We start from the raw sequence: 12,014 nt of genomic DNA, 5'->3' as shown, positions 1-12,014 counted from the left end.
AACATCACTCGTTTGTTTCTTGTATTGAACCCACTAGCATAGAGGAAGAGTTTGAGGACTCGGATTGGGTGATGGCCATGCAAGAAGAATTGAACAACTTCACCCGCAATGAAGTTTGGGTCCTCGAAGCTCCTCCGAAAGATAAGAACATCATTGGCACAAAGTGGGTCTTTCGAAACAAGCAAGATGAACATGGGGTGGTGATACGCAACAAAGCTAGACTTGTGGCAAAAGGGTTCTCTCAAGTCGAAGGTTTGGATTTTGGTGAAACTTTTGCTCCGGTCGCAAGACTTGAAGCTATCTGCATCCTTCTTGCTTACTCTTCACATCATAACCTTAAGTTGTATCAAATGGATGTGAAAAGTGCATTCTTAAATGGCGTTATTAACGAACTTGTTTATGTTGAGCAACCTCCCGGGTTTGAAGATCCGATGAATCCTAACGATGTTTATAGGTTGCACAAGGCACTCTATGGGCTCAAACAAGCTCCAAGGGCTTGGTATGAGAGGCTTCGTGACTTCCTAATCATGCAAGGCTTCAAGATCGGGAGGGTGGACACCACTTTGTTCACAAAAGACGTCAACGGGGATCTTTTCATTTGTCAAATTTATGTTGATGATATTATCTTTGGCTCAACTAATGACTTACTAAGCCATGAGTTTGCTACCATGATGTCTAGGGAATTCGAGATGTCCATGATTGGCGAATTGACATTCTTCCTTGGTTTTCAAGTCAAACAAATGAAGGAAGGGACATTCATCCATCAAGAAAAATATACTAAAGATATCTTGAAGAAGTTCAAGATGGATGAGTGCAAGCCAATCAAGACACCCATGGCAACCAATGGGCATCTCGACTTGGATGTGGACGGTAAACCGGTTGATCAATCCCTCTATCGTTCAATGATAGAGTCTTTGCTTTACCTTACCGAATCTAGGCCCGATATAATGTTTAGTGTGTGCTTGTGTGCCCGCTTTCAAGCTAACCCAAAGGAGTCACACCTTTCGGCTGTGAATAGGATCCTTCGGTATCTCAAGCACACCCCAAGCACAGGCTTGTGGTACCCCAAAGGCGCTAGCTTAGATCTCTTGGGATACTCGGATTCGGATTTTGCCGGAAGCCGTGTGGATCGCAAGAGTACCTCCGGGGGTTGCCACTTGCTTGGGCGTTCTCTAGTTTCTTGGTCAAGTAAGAAGCAAAAGTCCGTGGTTTTGTCCACCGCGGAAGCGGAATATATAGCGGCCGGTGTATGTTGTGCCCAAATCCTATATATGAAGCAAACCCTTTTGGAGTTTGGTGTGAAACTAGATAGGATCCCACTCCTTTGTGACAATGAAAGTGCCGTAAAAATTGCTAAGAATCCGGTTCAACACTCTCGCACAAAGCACATTGATATTCGCCATCACTTCTTGCGTGACCACGAAGCCAAAGGAGACATTTCTCTTCAAGGTGTGAGATCCGAGTAGCAATTGGCGGATATCTTTACAAAACCATTAGACGAGAGTACTTTTGTAAGGCTAAGGAATGAGCTAAATGTGTTAGATGCGGCAAACGTCATGTAAGTTGCCTTGTCATATAGAAAAATACATACATATAGGACACTTGTCTAACCATAGTAAGATAGTGATGAGCAAGGGTTTAGCTAGAGGCGGTGGTCCACTTGTTTTTCTCTAGGCTTGTAGAAAGGCTCATCATGAAGAAGCTTCCCGTGGGTTCAAACTTGACAAGTAGATCTTAATTTCTTGTTATTCATTTCTTGTCATATAGATATGCACTTCATGTTTACTTTACTTTCGCATGTGGTTGTAGTTTGTATTATCATTGCATGCGTAAGGGTCACAAAGGAGATCACTTGATGAAAATGAGACTTGTTTCATATACAAGATCTTAATTCAGGAAAAGTGAAAAGAGCAAAGTTTTAGGTGCGTTATTGCCTAGTGAGCAATGTCATGATGAGTTTGAAGCTTTCTATCTTCAATATTCCTATGACATGGCTCATACATTTTATTTGGCGCTTTGTCTCGCTTCGCGGCTTTTCCTTGTGTTTAAAGAGAAAATTATTTAAGCTAGTGTGCTATCCTATTTGCTTTGAGGGGTAAAGTCGCCTATGCAATTCCATTAACTTGAGTTTAGTTGAATTTTATAAGTTTATTGGACTTAGCATAGAAGAGTGAGCTGAGTGAGGGGTTTTTGGTTTCACCGGTCAAACCGACGCTCAACGGATCTATACCCATCGGTTTAACCGGTGTTACTAAGTTGTGTCTCAGCTCAGTCAGTTTCAGGCGTTCAACCGGCGAATACAAAAGTGACAGCATCGGATCAACCGGTGAACGTAACACAGTTTTGACCTGTCAATCAACCGGTGTTACCAGCGTTCAACCGGCGAGTTCAATTTACATATCGTCGGATCAACCGGCGTTAAGAAGGATTTTGTGCTTAGTCTCGGGTGAACTGCACCGATGCATTTGACCGGTGTTCTAAACCTAGTCATCGGATTAACCGGCGTTAAGGAAATTTGCGGGGCCCGCCTGTCATATATGAGTCTTGCTCGAGCCGCTGCCTCTCTTCCTTCTCTATTTCACCCGCGTCCTTCCATCTCGAACCGTCGCCGCGCCCTAACACGATCCCGCGCCGCCGCTCGCCTGCAAGACCACCGTCGCCGCTCCGCCACAGCCCACGCGCCGCCGCTCAGCACTCGCCCACGCTCACGCCGCCGCTCGCCTGCACGCCGCTAGCCCGAGCCGCCGCCGCCGCGCATTCACCGCAGCGCAGCCTGCGCCGCCCGCGCGCACGCCTCCTTCCTCCAGCGCCGCCGGCTCATCCACGCCACGCGCCGCCTCCACGCGCTCAGAGCCACTGCTCTCGCACCGCGTGCCTTCCACGCAGCAGCACCCCCACGCCGCAGCCGCAGCCGCAGCGCCTTCTCGCCAAGCGCTCGCTAAGTGTTCGAGTTTTTGCCTGATAGAGATGGGTCGCGAGAAGAGGAAGGGGAAGGAAGTCATTGTCGAGAAGCCTGTCCGCAAGCGGACTCGCGCAGAGAGAGAGGCCGAGAGGGCCGAGATGGTGGCCAAGGCCGCCGAGGAGCAGGCGTCAGGCCGTGCTCGTCCGTTCGCTATCAGGGATCCGCCAGCCAGGGGCAGGGCCAGAGGTCGAGGTATGGGCAGAGTCAGAGGTGCCAGGGCCACCAGAGCCACGACTGAGGCAGCAGTAGCAGAGTCAGATCGTTCACTTTCAGCTGCAGAGTCAGATGCAGATACAGAGGCAGAGCAGTCTGAGCAGTCCCAGGGGCAGAGCACACAAGAGTCACCGACTCTACGATGTTCTGGCCGCACTCGGCAGACGTCCCCAGCAGGAGAGTCTTCTCCGGCGACTGAGCGTCGCACTGGACCAAGTACGCGAGGAGGTCACCAGCCACAGGAGCCTCGCAGGTCCGCAGCAGCAGCAGCTCGTAGAGCCGAGGCCCTAGAGGCCGAGCGCGCAGTGTTCCGTATGGACACTGTTGTGCGTCTGGAGCCAGGTGTGCTGCTCCAGAACTTGACCAAGGCCAATGCGGCGAAGGTCTAGAGGTTCAGGTGGAGTGTTCAGGAGGAGGACTGGTTCCCCGTGACCCGTGACAGCAGGATCGACCGTAGGTTCTGGACGCTCCTACAGGCCAGTTTCTACGAGACCTACCAGAGGCGGGGCCACAGGATCTTCCCGCACAGAGTGCTTGACTGGGTGTCTCTGAGGACAGCCACAGGGGGAGCAGACGTCAGAGAGCACTTCGCTCACTTCATGGGCCTGCCCAGGTTACTCCAGATTGAGCAGAACAGATATATCGAGGACTGGGTCAGAGTCTTCTATGCACGGCCTGGATAGCTCCCGAGCGTCGAGCAGTACACTTTGTTTTTGGAGGCCAGGTCTTTGGTCTGTCGAGAGCGACTATAGCAGGGATTCTCGGAGTTGAATTGGTGGACGTCTCCCTGCACGAGATGGTTTACGGAGATGCAGATCCACCGCGCAGAGCTATGATTGGCGGGATTGCACCTTCTCACGAGGCGATCTCTCAGTGCTTCCGCCAGCCGTTCCCTGCCTCCTACGCCAGAGTTCCCAGCCTGCTGACCCCAGAGGCATACGCAGTACACATGGCACTCCGGAGGACTTTGCTACCGAGGAGTGGCTACCTAGAGGGGTTTACAGGACTGCAGCAGCTCCTGCTTCTACACATCCTCACTCACGAGCCATTTGATATAGTTGACTTCATCTTGGCTGAGATCGAGGATGTTATCACTGACGGGATGGGTGTTGTGCGTCAGTTTCCGTATGCTCACTGGATCAGCTATATCTGTTCTATGATCGTGCCAGCTGAGTCACCCGTCAGTGCAGTCTACCGTCAGGACGAGTCTCCCCGGTTCCCAGTTTACCGTCCGACAGCTCCACAGGACCGGAGGAGAGGCAGACAAGCCGATAGAGCTGCCATGGCACAGTTGTCACCGGAGGCACATGCCCGTGTGGCACAGGAGGACGAGGCACTGCTAGCCGCCGAGGCACAGCTTCCCGGAGGAGAGGATGAGATACACTGGTCTGAGCTTGAGTCAGACTCCTCCGAGGACGTGGAGTACTTCCATGCAGCAGCCCCAGCTAGTCACGACCATGAGGCAGGGGGGTCTAGAGAGCCAGCCCCAGAGTCAGCCGCTGCTACTACAGTCTCTGAGTCCCAGGTGTCTCAGCCGTCCGAGCTCACCGCACTTCTACAGCAGCTCATGACTCAGCAGAGAGAGGACCGGCTCGCACAGGAGGAGGCCAGGAGAGCCCATGAGGCTCAGCTTGCTGCTATACAGAGGGAGGCCGCCCGAGAGTGGGCTGCGACCGAGGAGCGTTTTGTCGGGCTTATTGACAGAGTCTCTCAGAGGACAGACGCTCAGTTCCAGCAGATGCAGCAGGGCATGATGGCGATGTTCGGGATGATCTCACAGCTTTACTCTCACACCGGACTCGCCCCGCAGCAGCCAGGACTTCAGGGTGTTGCAGCACCTCAGTTTGCGGTCACACCAACTCCTCCTCCAGCCCCTTCTGCAGCTCCAGCTACTACAGCGATGCCGGAGACCACGTTCTCGATGTCTGCACTACTTGGGTCTGCCGGTCGTCCACTGTTCTCGCCACTGCCAGCGACTACACTCTTCCAGGACTCACCGTCGACAGTCGCTCTCCCCGTCGTTCCACAGACACTACTTTCAGGGGGAGGAGGAGAGGGGTCCTTACTTCAGCAGTCGACACAGCCGGCAGCTTCAGCACTCACTACATCAGATGTTGACACTTCTTCTGCTGAGCCGGTTACCACGTCTATGGACCCTCTTCCAGGCAGTGCTAGCACGAGAGCCTCTACCACAGCTACACCCCCAGTCACTTCAGATCCAGCAGGCAGTTCTGACCAGCAGCTCCCGTCTGTCACCGAGGGTTCACCGTCCGACGACGACGACGATGACGACCCGGACCGCTTCCTTGCTGTGCCACGACAGCCGGATCAGTAGCTCGCCTTTTTGGTGCTTTGTTGCCAAAGGGGGAGAGAGTCAGGGGAGTTGGAGTCAGGGGGAGGGTAGAGTTAGAGAGAGCTCGTAGTTTTTCAGGACTTTGATTCTTTGTATCACATTTGGTGTAAATTCATGGATATGTACATTTGTCGCTTGAGTATGCCGTGCTTTGAGACATATCTATGGATTTCGTTTGAGCCATTGAGCTCTTTGGTTCTCTTTCGAGTTTGCTTGTGTTTATTTTGTTTTATCTTTTTCGCTCTCTCGTTATTTATGTTTGTGTTGTCATCAATCACCAAAAAGGGGGGAGATTGTAAGCATCTATGCCCTCAAGGTTAAACCGACGTGTTTGAATTTAACGTCGGTGCATTAGTCCAGAGTTGGTTTTTCCAGGGTAATTCAAGTTCTATACACCGGTTAAACCGACGCTGTTTGAATTGGAACGTCGGTGCAATTGGCCAGTGAGATGGTTTTTCCAGGGATTTCTGAAGTTGTTATCACCGGTTAAACCGACGATGGTTTTGAGTTAACGTCGGTGCAGTTGTCCAGAGACTTGGTTTTTCAGTTGATCAGTGGACAACTACACTCACCGGTTAAACCGATGATACGTCGGTTAATCTGCCCAAGTTGTAACGGCTAGTTTTCAGAAGGGGCAGTTTACATTCATCGGTTAAACCGACGCTGACTATTGGAGGTACGTCGGATTAACCGGCGCTACGCAGTTTTCTGGCAGCTTTTCTCCAACGGCTCTATTCGTGTGAGCTGCCTATATATACCCCTCCAATGGGTCATTTTGCCACTCTTGACACCAGGCAACATCCAAATACTCATACTATAGTCAAGAGCCACCTTGAGGTTCATCTTCCACATATTTGATCATTCAATCAATCAAGAAGCAAGACTAAGGACTTGAGTAGAGAGAAGCTTGTGTGCATCCGTTCTTGGTGATCGGTTCTTGCTCAAGTGAAAGCCCTAGCTTGTTACTCTTGGTGATTGGCATCACATAGGCGATCTTGGTGATCGGGGTGTTTCTCGCGGAGCTTGCCAAAGATTGTGGGAGCCCGGAGAAGAAGATTATACGTGGCTTGAGCTCCACCACGCCGGGATGGTGAACGGAGACACTTAGTGAGCGCCCAAGTCTCGGTGACATGGGAGGTGACAAGACTCTTAGTGAGTGTCACAACGTGGATTAGGGGTGTGTGCCAACACATCGACATCACGGAAAAAAAATCCGGTTGTCTCTAGCCCACTCTCTCATTTCAAGCACTTACTTTCATGCAATCTTTCATGTGCTTGACCTTAGAGATCATAGCTTAGCTCTACCTTTCTTAGTTTCATATTTTTGTTAGGTTGTGTAGTTTGCTTTGTTAGCCGGTTGGTGAATTGAGCCTTAATAGCATTGCATAGGATAAGGTTGTTTTAATTATCTTAAAATTTTGAAAAAAGCCCAATTCACCCCCCTCTTGGTCCATCGATTCTTACAATTGGTATCAGAGCCTCGTTGCTCATTTGGATCATTAGGCTTCACCGCCTAGAGCTATGGCCAAGATGGGTGGTTCGCCGCCTCACTTCGAGGGCAAGAACTTTGCCTATTGGAAAGTTCGCATGGCCACATAACTTGATGCGATTGCCCCCGAAGTGTGGTTGGCAACAAAACCGGATTCACCGGAATTCCCACCACGGAACAACTAAAGTGGAATGCAAAGGCTAGAAATGCAATTTTCGAAGCCATTAGTGAGGAAGTCTTTGTTAGAGTAAATGGCATGGCTTATGTGGGCTGGACTTCTGGGCCTGGTTTTTGGAGGCGGACGAGTTATACACGTCCGCCTCCGTTATTGATTAACCGAGGTGGTTGTTTATAACCACCTCGGTTAATCCATTTTGCGAGATGATTTTAACAAACCGCCTCGGTTAATAAAAAAAGACCACCTCGGTTAACCGAGGCGGTTAAGAATTTTGCCCGCCTCCGTGGCAATTTTGAAGTGCCTCGCAAAATAGAATTTTGTAGTAGTGGACAGATCCGCCGCCGATTCAGTCGAATCCCCTTCTCCTCCGTTGCCAGCAAGGCCAGCGAGGAGATCGACGAATCGACGGAGGAGACGAAATCGCCTCTCGAGTCGTCTGTCTGAACTGTAGAGCCTAAAAGCACAGCAGCTAGTATCGACACAATGTATTTTTTACTAGAAGATAGATTTTGTTAGCCTGTACGTATTAGTCATATATCACGTGGAACATCAAATGAACACATGATCACCCAAACCTCCTAGACCTAGTGGTGGTAAAGAATATTAAAATTTGACTTAGATAATTTAAATAACGAGCTCCAATCTTATAAAATTTTGAGCTAAAAATGTATAAGAATGAAATTGGATCGTGAAGATACTACTAGAACAATGATGTGTTACGATCTTTATCTAGACCAGCTGAAAAATTGCCATCCACGCAGCCCATCACGCTCACATGCAAATTTCCAGACGACAAGGCGGGTATTTGCAAACATGTGGTTGTCATCATCATTATTAAAAAGAAAAATGAGAAAAGGTCGTGGAACGCAACTAGGAAAAGGAGGCGGTGTTCAAAGCAGGAAAGGCAGGAGTGAAAGGAAGAAATGAGCGTGACGTATGGGGCGCGGGGTGGGTGGTCGCTTTCGCCCCCGCCCGGGCTCGCTCGCTCGCTCGCTTTGGGTGGTGGTGCCCCCTGCCTTTAATTTCTGGTCCACAGTCTCCACGGCAAGCAAAGAAAAAAAACGAAAACAAAAATCGCTCGCTGGCGCTCCCCTTTCGCCTGGAATTATTCCGGCCAGTCAACGGTCAAAGCCAAAGCGATACGGGTCGACGTCGACGCCGGCTGCCACGCGATACGGCTGGTGTTGGTGTGCCGTGGCACGGCGTCCTCTTCTTTTTTTGGGCTCTGGTTGTGTGACTGTGCCCGCCGTCGTCGTCGCCGTCGCCGGCGCCGGCGGCGCGCGTCTCGAGCAGTCGAGCTCCGTGTGCGTGTGGTCCTCCTCCGCCTCCCGTCTCGGGCTGGATTTTCTGGTTGCGGGGAGACTTTTTTTCTTCACGGGCGGTTGTTAATTTGTTACGTTTACCCGGGCCGTTGCATCCAAAATTCCAAAACTTTACAAGATTCTCTGTCACATCAAATTTTTCAACACATGCATGAAGTATTAAATCTACACGAAATAAAAAACTAATTGTATAGTTTGCTTATAAATCACGAGACAAATTTAATAAGACTAATTAATCTATGACGGGACAATAATTACCAAATATAAATAAAAATACTACAGTGTTTTACACCCTAAAATTTTTACAACTAAACACGGCGCCGGTTGTGAAAAAAAATGTTTCGGGTGGACTGTAACTGTTGATGGGACATCATGCGATGGCGCGTTCTGACTTTGCGCTGCCGCTGCTGCTCGGCGAAAGCTGTGCCGACAGTGAATCCGCTGTTGGAGGGAAGCGATGAGTTGTTGGTTCCTTCTTTTTTTAGCCCGTTTAGTTGCCAAAAATTTTCACCCAAAATTTTTTACCTCCCATTTGAACACATGTATGAAGCACTAAATATAATTAAATAATAAAACTAATTACACAGTTAGGATGTACACGACGAGACGAATCTTTCGAGCATAATTAGTGCATGATTAGCCATAAGTGCTACAGTAACACCACATGTGCTAATGATGCGGTCAAATGCCTCAAAAGATTCGTCTCGCGGTTTACAAGTGAGTTCTAAAATTAGTTTTTTAATTAGTGTCCGAAAAACCCTTCTGACATCTGGTCAAAGTTTCGATTTGACATCCAAATTTTTTTATTTTTGGAACTAAACGGTTCTTCATCTCTGACTGACAACAGTGAGTACGATGTAAAACAGTCTTCACGTCTTCGTCAGCTAGCCTTCCAGCTCCAACTCTGCCGTGTCCTTGAATTCGTCTTGCTCCAACTCTACCGCATGAAACATGAGCACCAGCAGAGAGAGAGAGACCTCCCAACTCCAAACTGCTAAACAGATTTTTGCGTGCAGGTCGTCGCTGTCGTGGCCGTGAAAGGACCTGTACTTCGGTGTTTTCTTCCCTCTTGGAAGCGTAAAAGCTCATGTTGCTAGTCGGGACCCACCTGCAGCTGTCCTTTGCGCCTGTGGGCCTGGTCTCGGCCCCGTGTTTTGTTTCTTCTGCAGTCCTGCATCCTGCTCAACAAAAGCTGGTAGTCCCGTTTGTCTCCCTGGCATTTGTTCTGTCGCGGTACGCGGTAACCAGTTGAATTCCAATTTCACCCCAAAGAAACAAGAAGAGTGACAGGCGATGCTGTGCAAAGGTATGGCCATTTGCATCAGCTGGGGCATCAAAGTACACAAACGGGACCACACGTCCGTATCGATTCCTCAGACCGGCGACTGATTTTCCTTGGGTTTTCATTTCAGTCTGAACGAGGAGGACTCGCGTTTGCATAAGTGTTCTAGTCAAGGCACAGGCACCCGATTGAGACCGAGCTTACAATAATTCTGCGTCGAGCTTGCAAATAATTCTCCAGCGATGATGCCGGCATGGACCGGCATGCAGAAATGGGCGCACACACGCTGGTGCCCAGCAGGCGTCGCGGATGCAGCTCTGGTCCTCTCAAAGACTGAAACAAAGCTTCACGGTCTCTGAAAACAGCTTCCCACCCGGCAGGGCAAAACCAGTGCTAACATGGGAGTTGGACTACGACTCTGCTTTGCATCTATCCCGTTTTTCTGTCATCTTTATCCGCTGGAAACCAGCAATCTTGAAGAAATGAATTAGACTGCATAAGCATCATTGTGTCAGTCAAATCATGGACCTGATTTCTTCTATTCTATCATGCAGAGAAAACATGCCCACCGTCTCCTCAGGGGCGCCACAAGCAAGCAGGGCTACCCATGCGTGCCAACCACCGTGCACAAGCATCATTGTGCCCGGGCCTCTTTGAGTGAGATCACGGCCAATTTGAGCCGCTTTATCGCACGAACCAAAGGAAATCAAGATAGTGTACGTGTTAGTGCACTTTTGGTTGAGGATCGGAGCCGGCCGCACCCAACGCTTCGGTTCGGCTCAACCATCTTTTGTCTCCCAAGGGAGCAGCCCTGGGCAGTAGCTGATGCTGATTAAGCTAGAGCAATGTCGTACTGATCAGCTCGGATGCGCATTTTGACCGGAAAGCAGGATCCAAAAGATCGCCCAACACCTAACCCCAATCACGACCAAAGACCCAAAGTGCCTTTCCTTTAGTTTTCAAAGTTCACGCATAGCACATCATATGCATTATGAGAGACCTGAGCTTAGAGAAGAAGAGACTGTCTACCTAATGTTTTTGGCTGATCTTCATCTGATTGGAGCCGGTTTTTCAGCCAATATATACATATCAATGCGACATGTACACTGACAGTTTTGTTGAAAAACCAGAAAAATTAACTGATTCGTTTTCATCATCTCAGTCAAGTTTTGCACACCAAACAGCTAGTTAAAAAAAAGATAATGATCTCGTTTCGGCCGGCCGTGCTTTGTGCTATTGCACGGTGGTCTAAATTTGCCATCCACCTACATGCAGTATTTACTATATGGGGCTAATGGGAGCTACTATTACACATGCAAGCAATTTCAAAATTTTAAAATGTTGTTCTTATATTGGGTCATATTTATAAAAATAGATATCAGGGACTAAAATATAAAAATGTCAACACACATAGATACAACCAGAGAAGGATCGAGAGATGAATCAATCTAGAGTTTTTCTCCGATACTTCTTCATGGCTACTGTTCCTCCTCCTCTCCCAATTCCAAATCCACCACGAATACATCCATTAAACCACGCTATCTTAAACCATCTATCAAATTTCAATTGCACAATTATATCTCTTTCCAAGACACATTTCAAAACGCCGGCAGCACCCCTCGCCCTCGTGCGCGATCGCCACGCCAGGAGCGCCTCCTGGATTGCCGGGGCGCCACCCTTCGCCGACGTCCAGTTCAAACGTCGCCCTCCTCTGCTTCTCTTCCGATCTCTCTCCAAACTGTAGGGGCTGGGCCATCCTCGCCTCTGGTGCGACCAGCGTCCCTCGGCCACTGGTGCATGGTGGTCGTGGGCGCAGGAACACGATGCCATCGCCGCCGCCACGGGCAGGTAGTGGCAGGGGCCAGAGAGGGTCACGGCGGCGCTGCTCGAGGACGGCGCGCTCATCGCAATGGGTAGCGATGGGTGGGATGGGCGAGGCCACAAGGAGTCGCGACTCCGCGTGTGGCGAGTAGCGCGCCCTAGGCGGGCATGCCGACTGGCGGGTAACAAGGCCTTGCAGGCCGATTCGGCCCCACAAAATAATGTGAGAGGGGCAGGCTGGTGCATTTTGGTCGTTTCACGGCTTGGAAAATGAACAAAAAAAAATCGATAAAAGAGGAAGAATGACAAGGAAAACGAGTTGTCAATGGTGTGAGAATTTTGCAAAGTCCATCTTGATTGTGGTAATTTTGTGACCCCCCTCCCACCACACAGA

The sequence above is a fragment of the Panicum virgatum genome, chromosome 7K (genome assembly GCF_016808335.1).
Source record: "Panicum virgatum strain AP13 chromosome 7K, P.virgatum_v5, whole genome shotgun sequence".
In the NCBI taxonomy this organism is placed as follows: Eukaryota; Viridiplantae; Streptophyta; class Magnoliopsida; order Poales; family Poaceae; genus Panicum; species Panicum virgatum.
Note: the sequence above shows the minus strand (reverse complement) of the source record.